Source organism: Piliocolobus tephrosceles, chromosome 8 (assembly GCF_002776525.5).
Source record: "Piliocolobus tephrosceles isolate RC106 chromosome 8, ASM277652v3, whole genome shotgun sequence".
NCBI lineage: Eukaryota > Metazoa > Chordata > Mammalia > Primates > Cercopithecidae > Piliocolobus > Piliocolobus tephrosceles.
The window spans coordinates 118,213,949-118,237,946 of NC_045441.1; the positions used below are offsets into that span (position 1 = coordinate 118,213,949).

General features: G+C 42.9%; 2 pseudogenes; both read right to left on the reverse strand.

The window, feature by feature from the left end:
• Nucleotides 1-13,169: 13,169 nt before the first annotated feature.
• LOC111550206 lies at nt 13,170-17,554 on the reverse strand (annotated as a pseudogene).
• A 6,161-nt stretch (nt 17,555-23,715) lies between these two features.
• On the reverse strand, nt 23,716-23,795 carry LOC111550246 (annotated as a pseudogene).
• Between the last annotated feature and the right edge of the window lie 203 nt (nt 23,796-23,998).

The window sequence follows — 23,998 nt, forward strand, 5'->3', positions numbered from 1 at the left end:
CTAGCTAGGGAGAGCACCAAAATGTGTAGTGACCAGCCGGGCATGGTGGCTCATGCCTGTAATCCCAGTACTTTGGCTGAGGTGAGCGGATCACCTGAGTTCAGGAGTTTGAGACCAGCCTGGCCAACATCATGAAACCCTGTCTCTACTAAAAATACAAAAATTAGCCGGGCATGGTGCTGCAAGCCTGTAGTCCCAGATACTCAGGAGGCTGAGGCTGGAGAATTGCTTGAACCTGGGAGGCAGAGGTTGCAGCAAGCCGAGGTGGTGCCATTGCACTCCAACCTGGATGACAAGAGCAAAGCTCTGTCTCAAAAACAAACAAACAAACAAAATTTGCAGTGATTACCTCTGAGCAATGGGATTGAAGGAGTTTCTTTTGTTTGAGACAGGGTCTCACTCTGTCATCCAGGTTGGAATGGAGTGGCGCAATCACAGATCACTGCAGCCTCCACCTCCCTAGCTCAGGTGATACACCCACCTCAGCATCCCAAGTAGCTGGAACGACAGGCAAGCACCACCTGTAGCCAAGGCCAATTTTCGTATTTTTTGTAGAAGCAGGGTCTCACTATGTTAATTTATAAGACAAATATTATGTTGCCCAGGCTGGTCTGGAACTCCTGGGCTCAAGCAATCCTCCCGCCTCGGCCTCCCAAAATGCTGGGATTACAGGTGTGAGTCATTGTGCCCAGCCTTAAGGAGATTTTTACTTTCTTCTTATACTTTTCTATTTTCTCTGCCAGAATATATGATATTTACAATTTTTAAAAGCTATTTTCATTTTGGAAAAAAAAGAGAACATATTAGAGGAAAAACCATAAGCTCACAGAGGATGAAAACCATGTTTGAGTGCCTTTGGGTACTATAAACTATCGGACATGGTACAGGTGCTGAGTATTCTACCGAGTAAGACATTTTGCTTGAAAGTTATAGACAAGGTGTAACTATAATGGATATCGATTGTATTTCTTTATATTAAACTCTGAATACCACAGGTGTTCATAGAATAATAATCTACCTTAGAAAGGAGTTTTACTATTTGCATTAAAAGTTTTAAGGCAAGCAAGACTGCTATGAGTTTGCCCCACTTTACAAATGAATGAGGAAACTGAGGTTTAGAGAGGTAGTTATTGGCAACGACAGAATTTAGACCAGTCTCTTGATACCAAACCTAGTATGTATTCCAGGACACTCCCACTATCTCTTCCCAGTTCTCAAAGAACTATACTAAGATGAAAATAGCTAACTCTGACACTCTTTTCAACATATTGTTTGAACCAGCAGAGAGCTGATTGATGTCATCTAAGAGAAGTGGTTTGGAGCTGGGAAAGATTTCTTCAGGGCAATCACTTTTTTTTTTGAAATGGAGTCTGCTCTGTTGCCCAGGTTGGAGTGCAATAGCACTATCTCAGCTCACTGTAACCTCTGCCTCCCGGATTCAAGCGATTCTTCTGCCTCAGCCTCCTGAGTAGCTGGGATTACAGGCACATGCCGCCATGCCCAGCTAATTTTTAAATTTTTTTGTAGAGACAGAGTCTCATTTTGTTGCCCAGGCTGGGCTCAAACTCTTGGGCTCAAGTGATCCTTCCACCTTTGCCTCCCAAAGTGCTGAGATTACAGGCATGAGCCACTGCTCCTGGCCAATCCCTCCTTCTAACACAGTAACAGAGCTGTTAGCTGGCATATTACTAAGAATAAAAACTACATTTTCCAGCCTCCTTGGCAGCTAGCTATGGTGACAGGGACTAAGTTCTAGCCAAGGGATGTAAGTGAAAGTGTTCTGCAGCAGCTTCTAGAAACCTTCTTTAAAAGACACCTGGCATGGGTCATCCCTTTCCCTTCTTCATCCCTTCTTCCATCTTGCTCCCTGGGAAGCAGATATAATGGCCACCCCCTTAGACAATGAGTTGACTCTAGGAATGGAGGGATGCATGACAGAACAGTGATTTAGAACAGGGATTCTACACCTGGAGACCATGGATAGAATAAAGAGATCTGTGAACTTGCGTGGGATTACTTTCACTAACCTCTAATAGAAATTTACCATGTCCTTCAGTCATGAATGTAGTCAAAAGATCATAGTGTATTACCAGTACATTTGATGTATTCATATGACAGTATAATTGTGGGTATCATGATGTATCATTATGCTCATCACCACTTGAAAATTATGGTAGTTATTAGATCTGCCACTAGAACTTGTTTAATGTATTAACATAGAAGCATATATATTAATTATCAAAATTTAAAAATATACTTTAATAACTATGTTTTGAAATAATTGGCTTTTGTTATAGTCTTATGTGTTTTAGTCTATTTGCTTTAAATCATTACTCTGAGAAAGGGTCTATAGGCTCACCAGATTGCCAAAGGGGTCTATGACACCAACAAGATTATGGCCTCTGCTCTTCACGAAGCCTGGGTGCCTGACACTGTGCAGTGCTCACTAACCCTGGACCACCTACCTCTGGAATTTTACAAGAGAAAGCAATACACTTTGTTGAAAGGGAGTCTCCCTCTGTCGCTAGGCTGGAGTGCAGTGGTGCAATCTCAGCTCACTGCAACCTCTGCCTCCTGAGTTCAAGCGATTCCCCCGCCTCAGCCTCCCGAGTAGCTGAGACTATAGGCCTGCACCACCACGCCCGGCTAACTTTTTTTGTAATTTAATAGAGATGGGGTTTCACCATGTGGGCCAGGATGGTGTCAATCTCCTGACCTCGTGATGTGCCCGCCTTGGCCTCCCAAAGTGCTGGGATTGTAGCCATGAGCTACCACACCCAGCTAGTGTTTTAGGTTTTTTTTCTATTATTACCAAACTGAATTCTAACAAATATTCATGATAATTTTATTCCTCTTACTTTTAAGTTCCTGCAGTCCCAAAGTACAATAGTAAATTTAAGATTCTGGGCTGGGTGTGGTGACTCACGCCTGTAGCCTTAGCACTTTGGGAAGCCAAGGTGGGAGGATCGCTTCAGCCCAGGAGTTTGAGACCAGCCTGGGTAACATAGGGAGACCTCATTTCTATTAAAAAAAAGATTCTGGAATGCTTCAGACTCCATGTTATATAAGCTTTCTGACAGTGTGATGAATCAGGGAGGAGTGAGTTAACGAATTTCTGACCAGACAACTGACTGGAAAAAACAGCTTATGGAGTGCTCAGTATATCATTTCATTCCTCGGGTTCACGTAACAAAGGTTCAAAAGCTCAGAGCATATTTCATTTCATGTGATTAATCTTACCCCCGGCACCACTTTTGTATCTCTCCTCAGTAACTGTATGGGCATAATCCTCATACAGTGGTGCGATGATTAAATGAGTGAATAATATATGTAAACGCGAGTGAATGGAAAAACTGGGAGAGTCAAAAGTGAGCAGAGGCTCTTCATTTCTACTTTTGTCACAAACCACATTAAATTGTAAATAAGGCCCTTCTCTACTTGACTTGAGGCAGCAGATTGTCAGAAGCCTACGGACAGCAATTTCTCTGACAAGACAAAGTAGATATTTTATACCAGGGGTTGGCAAACGATTGCCCACAGGCCAAATTTGGCCCAGTCTGTTTTTGTATGGTGCAAACTAAAAATGATTTTTAAATTTTTAAAGAGTTATAAAAGAAAAAATAACCCAACCCTCAATGTCTACAGGAGCCACGGAAAGAAATGCAGAACGAAGACAAATCACCCACCAGAACTGTTAGCAAGAGAAGCGCTGGCAGCAGTAGGTCCCCTTACAAAGAAGAAACTTAGAATGAAGCTTTTCCCAAACAGCCCGAAAGGTCTTTTATCCTCCATAAGAAGCTGCTCACCCAATTTTTGGCAAATCCTCATTTTTGCTTCAAAAATAACAGCGAACCCTTACCTATGTTTATCATGTGCCAGGAACTGATCTAATCATCTTACATATATTGTTATTTTTAATAGCAATTTAAATAAGGTTTATTTTTTTAAAGGTGGTTATTTTTATTTTTTGCAATGCCATGGTTGTAGGAGTGTATGAAGAGGTAACACATCTCCTTCTCCTTGAACATACTTTTTTTTTTTTAATCTTCTGCACAAAGGTAAAATTTTTTGTTAATCCCATAGTTAACGGTATGAAACACAGGTCATGGCTGGGTGCAGTGGCTCACGCCTGTAACCCCAGCACTTTGGGAGGCTGAGGCGGGTGGATCACGAGGTCAGGAGTTCAAGACCAGCCTGGCCAAGATGGTGAAACCCTGTCTCTACTAAAAACTACAAAAAAAAATTAGCTGGGCGCGGTGGCAGGTGCCTGTAATCCCAGTTACTTGGGAGGCTAAGGCAGGAGAATCACTTGAACCCGGGCAGCAGAGATTGCACTGAGCCGAGATCACGCCACTGCACTCCAGCCTAGGCGACAGAGTAAGACTCCGTCTCGAAAAAAAAAAAAAAGCCAAAGTTCAGCAAACTCTTCCTCCAACAGGCCAAGTAGTAAATATTTTAGGTTTTACAGACCACATATTTTTTCTTTTATAACTCTTTAAAAATTTAAAAATCATTTTTAGTTTGCACCATACAAAAACAGACTGGGCCAAATTTGGCCTGTGGGCAATCGTTTGCCAACCCCTGGTATAAAATATCTACTTTGTCTTGTCAGAGAAATTGCTGTCCGTATGCTTCTGACAATCTGCTGCCTCAAGTCAAGTAGAGAAGGGCCTTATTTACAATTTAATGTGGTTTGTGACAAAAGTAGAAATGAAGAGCCTCTGCTCACTTTTGACTCCCCCAGTTTTTCCATTCACTCATTTACATATATTATTAACTCATTTAATCTTCGCACCAACGGTATGAGGCTTATGCCCATTTTATAGATGAGGAAAGTGAGGCATAAAAAGGATAATGAACTTGCTTAAGGTCAGAACAGAAAAACCAGGATTGGAACCCAAGCAACCAACTCCAGAGTTTGTGCTTGAACACAGGAAGCCTGGGGACCCAGGAAGCTGAGGAATAGGAACACCAATCAATGTGGCTGGAAATAGGGGATGCCTTGGAATGGAGCCATGTGGCATGGGAGAAGTTGGAGGACACTGGTGAGGGTAGAAAGCAAAATAAATTTTAGGGAGTATGGTTTGGAGAGAGCTTTCAGGGTAAAAGTATAGTGACATGACAAAGGGGAGGTAACAGAATATTGTAGTCCTTTGTATTCTTTCAAAATAGCTTTATTGAGGTATAATTGACATACAATAAACTACATGTTTATAGTGTAATTGGATAAGATTTGACATACATATACACCGTGAAATCATGACCACAGTCAAGATAATGAAAATAGGCCAGGCACAGTGGTGCATGGGAATCACTTGAACCTGGCAGGTGCATGTTGCATTGAACTGAGATCATGCCACTGCACTCCAGCCTGGGCGATAAGGTGAGACTCTGTCTCAAAAAAAAGAGAAGAGAAGAGAAGAGAAGAGAAGAGAAGAGAAGAGAAGAGAAGAGAAGAGAAGAGAAGAGAGGAAAAGAAAAGAAAAGAAAGATAATAAAAATAAATATCAGCCCCCAAAAGTTTCCTTGTGTCCTCCTGTGATCCCTTCTTCCCGGAAACTTCCCCCAAACTATCTCCCCAACCCCTCATTGTCCCTTATCTGTTTTCTGTAATTATGGATTGGTTTATATTTTCTAGAATTTTATAGGGATACAATCGTACAATATTTATTCTTTTATTTCCAGTTAAAATAGCTTTTATTCAAAAGTTCATACTCTTTTTTTGTCTGGTTTATTTCACTTGGTCTAATTATTTAAAGATCTAGCCACATTACTGCATGTACTTTAAGTGGGCGAGTCATACGTTATTTGAATTATCTCTCAATAAATCTGTTACTAAAAACAAACCACAATGAGATACCACTGCACATCCATTCGCATGACAAAAATTTAAAAAAACAGACAAAAGCAAGCGTCAGTGAGGACAGGGAGAAATTGGAACTCTCATACCCTGCTGGTGAGTGGATTGTATAATGATGCAGCCACTTTGGAAAACAGTCTGGCAGTTCCTCAAACATTTAAACATAGAGGTACCCTTTGACCCCAAAATTTCACTCCTAAGTATATATACCCAAAAGAAATGAGAACATGTGTCTACACAAAAGCCAGTATATGAATGTTCATAGCAGCATTATTTATTATTTATTATTATACATTTTTTAGGTGGAGTCTTGCTGTGTTGCCAGGCTGGAGTTCAGTGGTGTTATCTCCACTCACTACAACCTCCACCTCCTGGGTTCAAGCGATTCCCCTGCCCCAGCCTCCCAAGTAGCTGGGACTACAGGCGCCTGCCACCACACCTGGCTAATTTTTATATTTTAGTAGAGATGGTGTTTCACCATGCTGGCTAGGATGGTCTCCATCTCTCGACCTCGTGATGCACCCATCTCAGCCTACCAAAGTGCTGGGATTACAGGCGTGAGCCACTGCACCTGGCCTATTATTATTATTATTTTTTGAGACAGAGTCTTACTCTGTCAACCAGGCTGGAGTGCAGTGGCGTGATCTCTGCTCACTGCAACCTCTGCCTCCGGGTTCGAGCAATTCTCCTGCCTCAGCCTCTGGAGTAGCTAGGATAACGTGCCCACCAGCACGCCCAGCTAATTTTTGTATTTTTTTTTTTTTTATTAGAGATGGGGTTTTACCATGTTGGCCAGGCTGGTCGCAAACTTCTGCCCTCAAATGATCTTCCCGCCTTGGCCTCCCAAAGTGCTGGGATTACAGGTGTGAGGCACCGCTGCTGGCCAATGGCAGCATTATTTATAATAGTCAACATGTGAAAAGAACTCCAATGTCCATCAACTGAGGAATGGGTAAACAAAATATAGTCTATCCATACAGTGAAATATTATTCAGCCATAAAAGCGAATGAAACACTGATACGTGCCACAACATAGATTAACCTTGAAAACATTCAGCCAACTGAAAGAAGCCAAACACACACATACAAACCCCACATATTGTATGATTCCATTTTTATTTATTTTTATTTTTATTTTTTATTTTTTGAGACAGGATCTCACTCTGTCACCTAGACTGGAGTGCAGTGGCACAATCTCGGCTCACTGCAACCTCCACCTCCCGGTTTCAAGCGATCCTTTGCCTCAGCCTCCCAAAGAGTTGGGATCACAGGTGTGCGCTACCACGCCCAGCTAATTTTTGTATTTTTAGTGGAAATGGGGTTTTGCCATGTTGGCCAGGCTGGGCTTGAACTCCCAGCCTCAAGTGATCCGCCCACTTTGGCCTCCCAAAGTGCTGGGATTGTAGGTGTGAGCCGCCATGCCTAGCCTGATTCCATTTTTATATGAAATGTCCAGTACTGGCAAATAGAGACAGAAAGTGGATTAGTGGTTGATCAGGTCAGAGTGAGGGTGGTTGGGGGCAATGAAGGTGACTGCTAAAGGGTACAGAATTTCTTTGTGAGGTAATACAAATATTCTCAAATTGATTGTGATGATGGTTGCACAACCCCGTACATATACTAAAAACTATAAAATTACATTTTTAAATGGCTAATTTTTACATATGTGAGTTATATCTCAATAAAGCTGTTACTGAAAAAATGTTCACTTACTAGGTTATTCCATTATATGAATATACTTCGGTTTGTCTAGCCATTCACTTATTGATAGTCATTGGATTGGTTCCTGCTTTTGGCTACTAAAAATAAAGCTGCAGACCAGTGAGGTGCTCACACCTGTAATCCCAGTACTTTGGGAGGCCAATGTGGGAAGATGGCTTGAGGCCAGAAATTCGAGACCAGCCTGGGCAATATAGCAAGACCCCATCTCTTCAAAAAATTAAAAAATTAGCCCAGCATGGTGGCTTGCACCTGTAATCCCAGCTACACAGGAGGCTGAGGTGGGAAGATTGCTTAAGCCCAAGAGTTTGAGGCTGCAGTGAGCTATGATCATGCCACTGTACTCCAACCTAAGCAACAGAGCAAGACTCTATCTCTAAAAAAATAAAATTCAGACTGGGTGCGGTGGCTCACACCTGTAATCCCAGCACTTTGGGAGGCCGAGGCGGGCGGATCACAAGGTCAGCAGACCAAGACCATCCTGGCAAACACGGTGAAACCCCGTCTCTACTAAAAATTACAAAAAATTAGCTGGGCATAGTGGTGGGCACCTGTAGTCCCAGTTGCTTGGGAAGCTGAGGCAGGAGAATGGCATGAACCTAGGAGGCAGAGCTTGCAGTGAGCCGAGATCATGACTCCAGCCTAGGCAACAGAGTGAGACTCCGTCTCAAAAATAAAATAAAATTAAATAAAATTAAATACAATTAAAAAATAAAGCTTCAAGCCAGGTGTGGTGGCACCTGCCTGTAATCCCAGTTACTTGAGAGGTTGAGGCAGGAAGATCACTAGAGTCCTGGAGTTTGAGTCCAGCCTGGGCAACAATACAAGATCTTATCTCTTAAAAAAATAGCTGCTATGATTTTTTATTTGTCACTCATGCCTCAGTAAAGCTGAAGAAAAAACAATAAAGCTACTATGAACATTTGTGTACAAGTCTTTGTATGAACATGTTCTTTTTATTGGGTAAATACACAGAGGTAGAAAGGCTAGATCATATGGTAAGTATGTTTAACTTTTTAAGAAACAGATCAGCTGTTTCCCAAAGTGGTTTTATCATTTTACATTCCCATCAACAGTGTATGAGAGTTCTAGTTCCTCCGCACTCTTATTAACATATGGTATGATCAGTCCTTTTAATTAGACGTCTAATAGGTATGCAGTAGTTTCTGATTGTGATTTTAATTTATATTTCCTTAATGTGTAATAATGTTGAACATCTTTTCATGTGCTGATTTGCCATTCATTTTTTTTGATGAAATATCTGTTTAGATCTGTCGCCTACTTTTTGAAAAAAATTGAATTGTTTGCTCTTATTTGATTTCCAAAGTTCTTTATATATTCTGGATACAAGTCCTTTATCAGATACGGGCTTTGCGGATATTTTTTCCCAGTCAGTGGCTGGTCTTTCCATTCTTCTCATAGTGTCTTTTCAGGAAAAGAAGTTTTTAATTTTGATGAAGTCCAGTTTATCACATTTATTTTCTATTAACTATGCTTTTAGTGTAGTATCCAAGACATATTATCTAATTCAAGGTCACAAAGATTTTACTTCTATGTTTTCTAGAAGTTTTGTGGTTTTAGATTTGACACTTAGGTGCATGATCGATTTTGGCTTAATTTTTATAACATGGTATGAGGTATGAATTGAAGTTTTTTTTTTCACACATAGCTATCCAATTGTTCTAGCCCAACTCACTGAAGCTATTCATTAGAAATTATCCTTTCTAATTGCCTTAGGGTATTTGTAAAAATCAATTGTGTATGTGTGTGTATGTATGTGTGTCTGAACTTTCTATTCTGTTCCATTGATCTGTCTATCATAATGTTAATAGCACCTCATCTTGATGACTATTATTTTATATGAAGCCTTGAAATCAGGTGGTGTTAGCCCTCCAACTTTGTTATTCTCTTTCAAAGATGTTTTGGCTAATCTAGTTCCTTTGCATTTTCATGGGAATTTTTAGACAGCTTGTCAGTTTCTAAAATTTTTTTTTTTTTTTCCTGTAAAGCTGAGACAGAAACCCAGGGCTCTGAGGTCCGTCAGCCCAGGTTCAAGTTTCATCTTTACCTCTTCATAACTGTCTGACTTTGGCCAAGTTACCTAACTTCTCTGCAATTCCATTTCTCATTCATAAAGCTGAAATAATAATATTATCACTCTCATGGGGCTGTGAAAGGGCTTAGATGAAGTAATGCAGATAAGGCTGAGAGACTGAAAATACAAACAGACAATGGCCAGATCATATATGACAATAGAACTCTGGCCCACAACCTCTGCAGCAACCTGTCCAGGAAGCCAAACCACAGCCTCTGCAGCAATCAGCCCAGAACAGTCAGAACTTGACCAAGTCAGTAAGTGCAGCTGTCCTAACTTCTACCCCCACTTCCAACTCAGGACCAAGCACAGAAAGCCAAATATGGTCCCCAATCCAATCACACTGGATGCTCCATTCCTAGCCAGTCTACCTCTAGCCAACAAGTTCCAAGCAAGGCATAGCTGAAGACTTCCATGTTTCACTATAAAACTTTGCACAGCCCTGCCTGCCTGAGTCTCTGACAAATGCGAGTAATGGTGGCTGAGTCCCTGGCTAAAGCAAGCTCTGAATAAACAGCTTCTGTTTCTTCTCACTTGGGTGGTTTTTGTTTATTTCCACAGTGCTTAACACTGTGCTTTCAGAGTTAGTGATTGCCCAATACATTTTATATAGAGCAGTAGAATTGTTTTGTCAAATGAAACTTTAAACAGAATTCCAATAGATAAAACAAATAAAAGTGGCATTTCAATCATTTATTTTATCTAAGTCAGTCAATAATAAAGGTAGGACTTTTGCAGTGATCTCAGTAACATTAAATGAACATGATGGCTGATCCTTGCAACCCCAAGATTTTTTAAAATCCTGATTCACATCATAGGAAGTTGCAAATGCCAAATTTCTGTTTTCTTTTAAACAGGTCACTTTGCAATTAAATATTTGTGGAACCTCTGAAGCACCTCTTGAAAACTCTAGGGCTCTCAGAAACATGGAATAAAAACTTACCCTGATGTGAGGTCAGGGTACAGGGTCTTGATTTCAGTCCTAGTGATGCTGCCAATCTGCTGGGTAACCTTAGGCATGACCCTTGACCTCTGAGATTTGTTTCTCCCTTGTACATGGAAAGAGCTGAACTAAAGAACTTCTCAAAATTTAGTGTGCATGGATAACCACATGTATATACTGGAGGAGGGGGTGTGCCCATTTAAAATGTAGGTTTCTGACCCACCCAATGGCTTCTGAGTCAGGGCCCTGGAATATGCATTTTAACAAGCACCGCTGATTCTGGTGCTGGTGACAACTGGGCATAATTTGAGCAGCACAGGAGCAAATGGTCTTTTAGGTACCTTCTGGCTCTGATGTGTGTGATTCAGGTGGGATTGTTGAAGAGAAGTCACTGGGCTGCAACACTGGGAGAGGAAAAGTGAAGGAGAAAACCATTAAACAGTGGGGAAAAGGGTTTTTTTTGTTTGTTTGTTTGTTTTTAGGCCTATTGTGTCAATATTCTACTTTATTTCTTTTTTCTTTTCTTTTCTTTTCTTTTTTTTTTTTTTTTTTTGAGATGGGGTCTCACTCTGTCGCCCAGGCTGGAATGCAGTGGTGCGATCTTTGCTCACTGCAACCTCCGCCTCCCGGGTTCAAGAGATTCTCCTGCCTCAGCCTCCCAAGTAAGTGGGATTACAGGCATCCACCACCACTCCTGGTCAAGTTTTGTATTTTTAGTAGAGACAGGGTTTCCCCATGTTGGCCAGGCTGGTCTTGAACTCCCGATGTCAAGTGATGGGCCCACCTGGACCTCCCAAAGTGCTGGGATTACAGGTGTGAGCTACCACTCCCAGCCAACATTACACTTTTGAAAGCCCCCATGACCCTGGTCCAGAAGGACTTGGATTCCTGGCCCTGATCTTCAAGCCCTTTGTAGAGGCAATTCACATTTTATTCTCCGTGAGACCATAGGAAGGAAAAAAAAAGCACCCTCAAATTTCCCAACACCATGCCCTAAATTTCAATGCGCCAGAGATGAAACGCAACTTACGAAATGCCTCCCTCCCTGCTCTTCTGTTCCACGGTTTCTCCATAGCTTGACTTGGGGCAAGAGGGAACAGAGGAGGGTTTGGCCAGTCCGGGATCTAGCCCTCGAAGCCAGATTAAACCCAGGCTACAGCCCGTGCACTCCGATTCCTATCGAGTCTGCGACTGGGTCCCAGCTCAGTGTAGCCATATCGCCCTCTTGGGGTAGGGAGCGGGACTCCGCCTGGCGAGGGGAACAGACGCCAGGGGCTGACTAGCAAAGAAGCTCTTCTTGGATCCCAGGCAGGCGCGAGGAGGGAAAAAAGGTATTACCGGACAGACGCTCTTCTTTATGACTTTTTCTATTTTTTCCTCTCCCTTTCTGCTTCCCAAACCCAGTTCTCCCACTTATCCTTGCCCACTATTAGAAACTGTTTTGTCATGAGAAAACCTGCAGTTTTACAAGGTGTTTTCACAAACTTTGTCTCATGTGAGACACTCTCACTGCCTTTTCTCACTTCTCTTCCTCTTCCAGAATGAGAAGAAAAAAACTGGAAAAAACAAAAAACAAACAAACAAACAAAACTGAAAAAAATTTACAAATGCCTTTCTAGTATTTTGCATAAGGGTAGGCTCGCCCACACCCTTAGTTTAGGTTCCAGGACCAGTTATCTTGGCGCTGAGATCATAACCTTCACCCCTGTAAAGACCCCTTAGCTTTGTGGTCACAAATAGAGTCTTAAACTTGCCAGGGCTTGGTCACAAGAAGACAGAGCAAACCATATGACCAAAGCGGCACAAGGCCACTAAACAATTGCTTTTTGTTTCATCAACTTTTTTTTTTTTTTTTTTAAGAGGCATGGGTCTCAGTGTGTTGCCCAGGCTGGACTTGAACTCCTGGACTCAAGCAATCCTCCCACCTCGGCCTCCCAAGTAGCTGGGATTACAGGTACACACTGGTGTACCTAGTGTACACTAGTGTAACTAGTCTGGCTAATTAACTTTTAATTTAATTTAATTTTGAGATGGAGTCTCCCTCTGTCGCCCAGGCAGTGGCTCCATCTTGGTTCACTACAACCTCCGCCTCCCGGGTTCAAGCGATTCTCCTGCCTCAGCCTACCGAATAGGTGAGACTACAGGCGAGTGCCACTACGCCCAGCTAATTTTTGTATTTTTAGTAGAGATGGGGTTTCACCGTGCTAGCCAGGATGGTCTTGATTTCCTGACCTCGTGACCCACCAGCCTCAGCCTCCCAAAGTGCTGGGATTACAGGCATGAGCCACCACGCCAGGCCTATTTTTTTGAGATAGAGTCTCACTCTGTCACCCAGGCTGGAGTGCACTGGTACTGATCTTGGCTCACTGCACCCACGGCCTCCAGGGTTCAAGCGATTCTCTTGCCTCAGCCTCCCGAATAGCTGGGATTACAGGCATGTCCCACCACACCCAACTAGTTAATTAACTTTAAAAAATAATAATCAAATTATGGGCCAGGTGTGGTGGCTTATGCCTGTAATCCCAGCACTTTGGGAGGCCGAGGCAAGTGGATCACTTGAGGTCAGGAGTCCCAGACCAGCCCGGCCAACATGGTGAAACCCCATCTCCACTGAAAACACAAAAATTAGCTGGGCATGGTGGCATGCACCTGTAGTCCCAGCTACTCAAGAGGCTGAGGCAGGAGAATCGCTTAAACCCAGGAGGCGGAGGTTGCACCGGGCAGAGATTGCACCACTGCACTCCAGACTGAGAGACAGAGCAAGACTCCATCTCAAAAAAAAAAATTTTTTTAATCAAACTGTAACAAAATCAAAAAAATGTGCAAATCATAAATGTGCCATTCAAATAATTTTCACAGAGTACACTTGTGTAACTAAGCCTCCAGATCAAAAAAGAGAACATTACCAGCATTCCCTAACGCCCCCCTTCATGTTCCTTCCAGTCACAAATCACCCCCACCGTAACTCCTATTATGATTTTTAACATCATAGATTAATTTTCTCTGCTTTTGAATTTCATATAGAAGGAATCACACAATATGTACTCACATATATGCTTTTTGCTGAACACTGTGAATTAATCTCTGTTGTTGTACACCATTCTTTCCTATTGTGCTAGTATGCCATTGTAGAAATATACCACAATGTATCCATTTTATACATGGTAGATATTTCGGGTATTTATAGTTTAGGGCTATTACAAGAGTGCTTCTTTGAACATTCTTGTATTCATGAAAAAACAGCATTTTCTAGAGCGATCAAAGGGATTAATGGGACATTTATGTACCTAGAAACATGATTTATATATATAGATATAAGAAAACAACAGGCATTATGAATCCTATTTATTTATTGAACTTCCATGTTTATTGCAGCACTATTGACAATAGCCAAGATATCAAATCAACCTATAAGTGTCTATAATCAAACGAACGGGTAAAGAAAATGTGGTGTATATACACAATGTAGTATTATTCAGCCATAAGAAAAGAAAATCTTGTCATTTTCAATCATGTGGACGAACGTGGGGTACATTATGTTAATTGAAATAAGCAGACACAGAAAAACAAATACCTCATAATCTCACTCATATGTGGAACCTAAACAAGTTGACCTCATTGAATCAGAGAGCAGAATGGTGGTTACCAGAGGCTGGGGTTTTACGGGGAGAAGGTTTGGGGAGATGTCTGTCAAAGCACACCTAATTACAGTTAGACAGGAGGAATAAGCTCAAGAGATCTGTCACACAGCATGATGACCGTAGTTAATGATGATATTCCATCTTTGAAGATTGTTAAGTGCTCTCACTACAAAAATGATAACTCTGTGAGGTAAAGTACTTAATTGGCTAGGATTAAGCATTCAACAATGTATATATACTTCAAAACATCATGTTGTAAATGATAAATGCATAAAATTTTATCTGACAATTTAAAAATTAAATAAATTATATATCGATATCTATATCTATCTACCTATATATATCTCTGTGTGTGTGTGTGTATATATATATAGTTTTTTTTTCCCTTGAGGCAGGGTCTCACTCTGCCACCCAGGTTGGACTGCAGTGGTGAAATTATGGCTCACTGAAGTCTCTACCTCCTGTGCTCAAGTGATCCTCCCACCTCAGCCTCCCAGCTAGGTGGAACTAGAGGTGTGCACCATCATGCCTGGCTGTTTGGAGGGTGTGTGTGGAGACAGGGTCTCTCTATGTTGTACTGGCTGGGTCTTGAATTCCTGGGCTCAAGCACTCCCCTCGCCTCGGCCTCCCAAAGTGCTGGGCTTAGAGGTGTGAGCCACTATGCCTGGCCAAAAAAACTAAATAAAATTTTAGAACACGTTATGAAAGGACAGCAGTAGGCTGGGCACGGTTGGCTCAAGCCTGTAATCCCGGCACTTTGGGAGACCGAGGTGGGTGGATTACCTGAGGTCAGGAGTTCGAGACCAGCCTGGCCAACATGGGGAAACCCTGTCTCTACTAAAAGGACAAAAATTAGCCGGGCGTAGTGGTGCATGCCTGTTATCCCAGCTACTCGGGAGGCTGAGGCAGAAGAATCGCTTGAACCCCGCAGGCAGAGGTTGCAGTGAGCCGAGATCACGCGCCATTGCTCTCTAGCCTGGGCAACAGAGCGAGTCTCAGAAAAAAAAAAAAAAAGGAAGAAAGGATAGCCATATTCCAAATACTGAGTCTGTGTCTTTGTCATAACCTTAGCTGAAATTATCAAAAATATATAGTTCTTGTGGTGTTTTTGTTGTTTCACTACTTAGTCCTAAGCATGCAAACTCTGATGATTACCAGCATGTTTAACACACAGCACACAACACGGAAGCCACTGAAGTACTTTAGGACTTTGACTTTAACCTCGTGCACCTGGAGTTTCTAGTGCTGATGGTGATGGCGTGGAAGACACTGCAGAGGCAGGAAGTGGTAACAGTTCCATTTCTGGCCACTCTGAACACAGAATAAAGTTTGCATCCAAAATCACTGAAGAAATGTTTCAAACCACAAGCTTCCACAGGCCAGGCATAGTGGCTCACACCTGTAATCTCAGCATTTTGGGAGGCTGAGGTGGGAGGATGGCTCAAGCACAGGAGTTTGAGACCAGCCTGGGCAACATAGTGAGACCCCATCGCTACAAAACAAACAAAACAAAACAAAAACAAAAGCTTCCACAGTCTCTGAGAATTTCTAGAATGACCAAGGACTTGGTTATAGTTAGGTAACTAAGAATAAAAACTGTAGACTGTGAACTGCGCCCATTAAAATAAAGGAAGACATCATATATGAAAGTGAGAAATAGGCCAGGCACAGTGGCTAACGCCTGAAATTCCAACACTATGGGAAGCCAAGGCAGGAGGATCACTTGAGACCAGGAGTTCAAGACCAGCCTAGGTAACATTGTAAAACCCTGTCTCTCATGCATCACTTACAAAACTTATAAGTAAACCACAAATGGCCTGTCCACTTCTATTTTCTTCATGCCCCTTACATTTCAGAGTTCTTAATCTTCCATAGAAAAGTGTATATGAATGATGTCCTCCCAAACTTTTCCTGTCTTTCCTTAAATGTAAATTCTCAAGGCTACAGCTTCCATATCTTCCCAGTATCATTTTTCGGAATGAATCTTTTTTTTTTTTTTTTTCCAAGACGGAGTCTTGCTCTGTTGCCCAGGCTGGAGTGTAGTGGTGCAATCTCTACTCACTGCAACCTCCGTCTCCCGGGTTGAAGCAATTCTCCTGCTTCAGTCTCCTGAGTAGTGGAATTACAGGTGCGCACCACCATGTCCAGCTAATGTTTGTGTTTTTAATAGAGATTTTCACCATGTTGGCCAGACTGGTCTCGAACTGGCTGGTCTCAAACTCCTGACCTCATGATCTGCCCACCTTAGCCTCCCGAAGTGCTGGGATTACAGGTGTGAGCCACCGCGCCCGGCCTGGAATGAATCTTTTATGCCCTGCTCTGGCAAAAGGTCTTGTGTGAAATGAGAAGACGTAACTGGGTGTTTGGATTCTGTCTCCTGTCTCTTCATATTCCAGGGCTCTTTCCTTTGCTCCAGGCAGGTGATCACGTCTGGCTTAGATATAGCAAAACCCAGGGAGGCCAGGTTTCTGTAGTTCTCTAACATCACATCCCTATACAAATTCTGCTGTGCAGGGTCCAGGCATCCCCACTCCTCTGGAGAGAATACAGTCACATCCCTGAATGTCAACAGACTCACTTGCCAGCTTCTAGGGCATCCTGGTGTTCTCCCTATGGATCTCTGAGTACCTGCAGATCACAGGTCTGTCGAACACAGCCCATTCTTGTGTTAGTTTTTGGGAAATATATGCACACCTTTCTGTTGGCTTCATAACTAGGAGTGAAATTGCTGGGTCATAGGATTGCTTTCACTGATACTGCCAGCTTTCCAAAGTAGAGTATTAATTTACACTCCCATCAGCATTATATAAGATTTTCATGTTCTTTACAACAATTGGCATGTTATTTTTCATTTAGTTATCCTGGTAGGGGGGTAATGGTATTTATTGCCTTGTTCTTTTAAGTTACATTTCCTTAATGACTAAAGTACGTTTTCAGGAACTTATCAGCCATTTGGTTTGGATATCTTCTTTTGTCAAGTGCCTATTTAAGGCTTTTAGACAAACAATTTAAAGTCTGAATTTATCCACCATGAATGTGATAAGAGCATTGTTAAGAATTCAATTTAATCCCAAACAAGCAAGTTCTATTCATGAGTGACATCGAGAGATAATCCTTACACCTGTATGGTATTTGCGTGATCTCATTTGGCTAATACAGCAAGTACACTGGAAAGCAAAAGGCTGAGGTTATGTTTTACCTGGAAGAAAGCTGTCTTGGAGGGGTTGTGACGTGCTCAAAATAAGTGGCAGAACCAAGATTCTCAAGGTTTTGCAACTTCCTGACCAAATACTCATTTCACCATAGTAGTTCTTAACTCCATTTAATTCCTTTATAATAAATATTTTATATCATCCCCTTTACTACAATGAAATTAAATGTATACTTTCAAAAGAAAATCAAGCCAAACACGGTGATGCCTGTAGTCCCAGATACTCAGGAGGCTGAGGCAAGAGGATCTGCTTGAGTCCCTGGAGTCTGAGGCTGTAATATGCCATACTCACACCGGTGAATAGCCACTGCCCTCCAGCCTGGGCAACAGAGTGAGACCCTATTTCAAAAAAAAAAAGATAATCAATATATTGCCTCTATGTTATAAAGGAGAAATAAAAGGGTAGTACTTTATAATAAATAATTACTGGCCTGGCACAGTAACTCATGCCTGTAATCCCAGAACTTTGGGAGGCCAAGGTGGGAAGATCGCTTGAACCCAGGAGTTCAAGAACAGCCTGAGCAACACAGGGAGATCCTCTCTACAAAAATTTTAAAAAATAATAGCCAGGTGTGGTGGAACGTGACTGTCGTCCCAGTGATTTGGGAGGCTGAAGCGGGAGGATCATTCAGGATTGCTTGGGCCTGGGAGGTGGAGGCTGCATTGAGCCGTGATCACACTACTGCACTCCAGCCTGGCCAACAGAGAGAGACTCTGTCTCAAAATAAAATAATAATTACAATGATTACAAATAGAATAACTAATAACTAAATAATTATAAGGAAAATAATAAATTCTGAGCACAGCTGTATTAGAACATGTAATGGAATGATAGATAGTGTCCTCTACACACAGACTGTCTCTGCTGTCCCTGACGTAATTTTCCACATTGGTGAACAGCTCTAGGTAAAACTGTGAACAAAACAAAGTACGATAATCTTTTATATGGTAGTTGTATTCCAGGGAAATTAACTGTTAATTTTTGACATGTTTTTTAAATCGTTATCTGAGTTTTAGGCTCAGATAATTATGGACAGTTTTTCACCTACATGAATATCTGAGGATACATTCGAAAGCTGGACAAGTCTTTATTTTACAGGATTGTCACATTCATTGCAGAACAACATAGCAGCCCTGGCCCCATGCCCCCTAAATGGCGGTAGGGTCCTGCAATCATTGTGACAACCCACAGCTCCTTGGGGCGGTACTTCTCCTACTGACAACACTACACTACATGCACTGTCCAGCAAATGTCCAGCCTGAAATATGCAATGTAACCAAAAAGCCAAGGTTTGGCTGAGAAAGACCTGGGTTTGGCACTCAGTCATTCACTCTCAGTGAGACCCTGAGTAAGCCACTTCACATCTGTGAGCCTTGGTGTCCCAACTATGAGGCTGGCCTCTGCATTTTGTAGCAGCGGCAGCATTTACTATGTCTCACTGCACCTGCTGCAAGCTGCTTGGAGCAAGTCTCTGTCCTTCCACTCCATCGCTTAGCTGCTCGATCAACCACCCAGCCCTGCCCCACGTTGGCAGCGATTTGCAAAGTTGACCAGTTAGTTACTCACGCACATAGTGCTTTTGATCTTCCCACTCCCTGTTGATAAATATGTTCAGCAGTAACATGGTAGATACTAGTATGAACTATCACCATCAGGAAAAAGGTGTTAAAATGCGTATCTATTGGCTCAGTAGAAAATACTCCTTAAGGCTTTAGCTGTTGAAAAAATATACCGTTTGACACTTTCTCAAGTCCAAATGCAGTAGCTCATCGTAACCAAAATCTTGATAAATATAACACCTTCCCATTGAGATTCCAACTGCAGGCCTTGCTAGCACATGCCTTCTTGAAATGTGTGATAATTATCTGCTTGAAAAAATAGAAATCAAATTAGTGACTGATGTCACAGTGGATTCAAAAGTATGACTGCAGCTTAAATTCAAAGGCACAGGAGTACAGAGTATGAACATATCATTGTTACAGTTTTTTTAAAAAGTTGATAACATGAACGTATACAAATATCAAATTAACATGTATCAAACATTTTATTCAACTCAATTAATAAAGGAAGCAATAAGATGTTACAACACATTTGAATGAGAATTTTACCTACAGAGGTTTATATTCTCCACTGGGCAAGGTGTGTTTGTTTGTTTGTTTTTTGAGACAAGCTCTCGCTCTGTCACCCAGGCTAGAGTGCAGTGGCATGATCTCGGCTCACTGGAGCTCAACCTTCCAAGTTGAAGCAATCCTCCTGCCTCAGTGTCTTGAGTAGCTGGGATTACAAACATGCGCCACCATGCGGGGCTAATTTTTTTGTATTTCTTTTATTTTTTTATTTATTTTAATTTTTTTTGAGACGGAGTCTTGTTCTGTCGCCCAGGCTGGAGTGCAGTGGCCGGATCTCAGCTCACTGCAAGCTGCGCTTCCCGGGTTTACGCCATTCTCCTGCCTCAACCTCCCGAGTAGCTGGGACTACAGGCACCTGCCACCTCGCCCGGCTAGTTTTTTGTATTTTTTAGTAGAGACGGGGTTTCACCGGGTTAGCCAGGATGGTCTCGATCTCCTGACCTCGTGATCCACCCATCTCGGCCTCCCAAAGTGCTGGGATTACAGGCTTGAGCCACCGCGCCCGGCCTGTATTTCTTTTAGACATGGGGTTTCACCATGTTGCTCAGGCTGATCTCAAACTCCTGAGCTCAAGTGATCTGCCTGCCTCGGCCTCCCAAAGTGCTGGGATTATAGGCATGAACCACTGCGCCCGGCTGGACAAAGTATTTTTAAAGTTCTATGAACAAGAATCATTTGCATTACTATGGACAAGAAGCATTTGTATTGCTGCCAATTTCTACAACTTAACTTCTACCCTAAAGGCTGTAAAACAATCTGGCCTCCTATTGCTGCTGTAGCGGATTACCCATAAACTCCATAGCTTAAAGCAACACAAATTTATCTTACAATTCAGTTGGAGTATCTGACAGTTGGAGGACAGAAGCCCTAAATGGGTTTACTTGGCTGAAATCAAGGTGTTGGTGGGGCTGTGTTCCTTCCAGAGGCTCTAGGGGAAACCCGTTTCTTCACTTTTTCTACCTTTTTTTTTTTTTTTGAGAGGGAGTCTCTCTCTGTCACCCAGGCTGGAGTGCAGACTACACCCTACAATCCACTGAAAGGACACCCAATAATCTCTTTTGTCCTTTTCCTAGTCTTTAACAGTTTTTCCTGGCAATGTCAAGGCTCATAGCAAGGGCGATTTTGCAAAACACAAGATCACACAGCCCTGGGCCCATGGTCCCTGTGAACAACCAACCACCTGAGCAGGGGAACAGCTGCCCCTTTCACCAGGACATGGTCACTTTGTTCCTACCCAGCCAACTTGGCTTGTTTCCCTTGGCCTCTGCAAGGGTTAGAGTTTTTCACCCCTGGTTACTGATTAATCACATTATATTCCCTTCCCTCCATCCTGGAGGGATGAAAACAGAGCAGAAACATTTAGTCTACAAACTGGGAAAGAGTTAGAAGGAGACAACGAGGGAAAAGAGACATACAAGTATTAATAGGACACGGACAAAGCCAGACCTTATCCACTTCATAATTTTGTGTAGATCTGACGTGTTCCAGGGCTGGGGCAGCAAGTAGAGGCAACAGAGAGTATGGTGGAGATATCTCTCCACACTGACCTCTTTCCCGAACCCATTTGGCTCTTGTGGAATAAGGGGGAGCCAGGACATCCCCTATAACAAATCCAAGATGGCTTCACCCTATTAACTGTGTGGACATGGTGAAACAGAAGTAACTAGCCACTCTTGATTAAGCCAACAATTTTCAAACTACTCCTGCTCAAAGCTCCATTTAACACTGACTTTTCCCGCTGGTTAGTTACTCATCTCCTCCTCGCTGAGCAAATCCTCCTAAACAAATGGCAATTAACTAAGACATAATGAGGAGCTGCCTGATGGTGGCCAGAACATAGCTTCAGTCAAAGCCAGAGTAATTCATTCCTTCCCTGAACAAACACCAACTGAGCCTCTGCTGAGTGCTAGCCACTAGACTGACTCCGCGGGAAATAAAAAGAAGCCCACAGTCCTGCCTTCAAGGAGCTCCCAGTCCAGTGGGTGGAGAGGTAACAGTGAATTTGCATGTCCAAAAGCAAAGAGAGGGAAGAAGAGAATTTCAGAATGTTGGGAGAGCAGGAGAGAAAGCACGAAGATGTAGACACAAAGGGCTGTGTTCTTGGCTGGGAACTTCAGGTAGAAAGAAGTGGCTGGAGCTAAGAGTGAATGGGAGGTGAGACTGCAGAAGGAGAGGAGGGCCAGGCTAATGTAAGCATGCCTTGAAACTGGGGCTCAACGAGTCCTTCATTTGCTAGGTGTTTGTTGAGTACTTCCTATGCACCCAATACTGAGTCAAGCCCTGCTAACGTAAATACAACTGAATACGAAATGGCTCTACCCTCAATAAATCACAATCTAGTGAAGAGAAAGAGCTATGAAATACTCTCAGTAGAGCAAGTTAAGTGAAAAAATAGATGTGCTTAAGTGCTAAGCAAACTCTGCCCACAGGAATAGGGAGAGGAAGGCAGGCCCCTTGGGAGGTTTTGCAAAGGAGCCATATAATTAGTAACATGCCTCTTGGCATGTTAGAAGTAGAAGACAAGAGGAATTAGGGGATGACAACTCATGATCTACTCCAAGGGTCTATGTTTATAGATACTCTAAAGGCACAAAACTCATCACGTGCAGCTCAGTTGGGTAGTTGATGGCTCAGTACTCACTGCATCAAGACAATCTGCGGGCAGATTTCTTTTTTTTTTTTTTCTTTTTCTTTTTTTTTTTTTTTGAGATGGAGTTTCACTCTTGTTACCCAGGCTGGAGTACAATGGCACTATCTCGGCTCACTGCAATTTCCACCTCCTGGGTTCAAGTGATTCTCCTGCTTCAGCTTCCTGAGTTAGCTGGGATTACAGGCATGCGCCACCACACCCAGCTAATTTTGTATTTTTAGTAGAGACGGGGTTTCTCCGTGGTGGTCAGGATGGTCTCCAATTCCCCACCTCAGGTGATCTGCCTGCCTTGGCCTCTCAAAGTGCTGGGATTACAGGTGTGAGCCATTGTGCCTGACCTGAGGGCAGATTTCAGTCCTGCACACATTCCTTTCTTCTCTTCTGCTACATGTACTTCCTCCTACATTACATGCATTGGGCTGGTTTCTCCCTGCCCTGAAGTTCTGCAGTGAAGCCCAGGATCTGGTTTCTCCCGACTTTTGACCTTGGACTCACCGTCTGGCTGCAGTGTCCTTTAAACTGCTGATTCTATGAAAGGCCTTTGGGTCACATCAACTGCTGCTACCAGTTATTCAGTAACTAACTCACAAGCTCTGAGATTCCCAATCAGGCGAGAAGGAAGAGCTTGCAGGGGCTCCGCATTCGCTCTGCTTGGCTAACTTGGCGTTGTAAAGAAACTTTCTCCTTCTAGAGGTGAATTCCAGCTTTTATAGTCAGAGGAGCCAAAGTTCTGAGCCTGCAGCGCCATTCCCATCCTCCCCTAGTGCTTGCCAAGGCCACAGTCTTCTTCCTCCTCCCCAGCACTGCACCAAAGCCTCTGCTGTTTCATGCTAGTCTGCTTTGTCGGTATCATTTCTTGACCCTCCCAGCCTCATACTTTGGGGCGAGGAAAATCATAGAACAATTTCTGTTTTCCTGACCTATTGAGAAACTCTGAAATGGTTTGTGCCCCTCATGTAGTCAGAGAGACCCCAAACAGGATCCATTCTGCTGGATTCCTCATGGGACCATTTGGAATACAAAAGATCCCAGCAGGCATCAATCACCTGCCATTTCAGCTAAGGAAGGAAGAGTGAGCCTCTCTTTCATAGCATTCTGCTTTCTGGCTCTGGATTTGACCTGTGTGCAAACTTCCAGGGCGGCTTGAGCATAACGATGCTATCAATCAGCTCAGATGCCCTAGGAGGTGGCCTTATGCAGAAATGGTAGCCTTGTGGTATGGCACAAATGTAGGCTGGCTACCTGTCTACACCTGCTCACCAGTCTGGCCAAGCCCTGAGACTGGCTGGGCCCGTCCACAGCACTGAGGCCTATGGGGTCAACTATAGCTGTGTGCATGCCCATACAGGTAAGTATCATTTATGCTATGGGGTGGGACTCGCTGCGTCCCCCTCCTCCAATAACCTACCAGTTCCAATCCATGTGTACCTTCCTCTTTTTCTTCATGCTGGCATTTTTCTCCCCCCAGCTTTTTTTGAATTTCAATTAGCAATAATCATGCCTTGGATAAACCTCATTGGCTACAATACTGCCACTGTGCAAAGCTCTGGCCATTTTTTTTTTTTTTTTTTTTTTCTGCAGGAATCTATCCATGGGCCAAACCACAAAAGTTTTGAGTCTTGAGCCAATTCATCAACCAGGGCCAGCACAATGAACCCAGATACAAACACATCCAGGCTTCCGGTTTTGGTGAATGTCAATGCCAGACACACTCTAGTGGGAAAGGGGTTTGTCCCATGTGAGACCCCC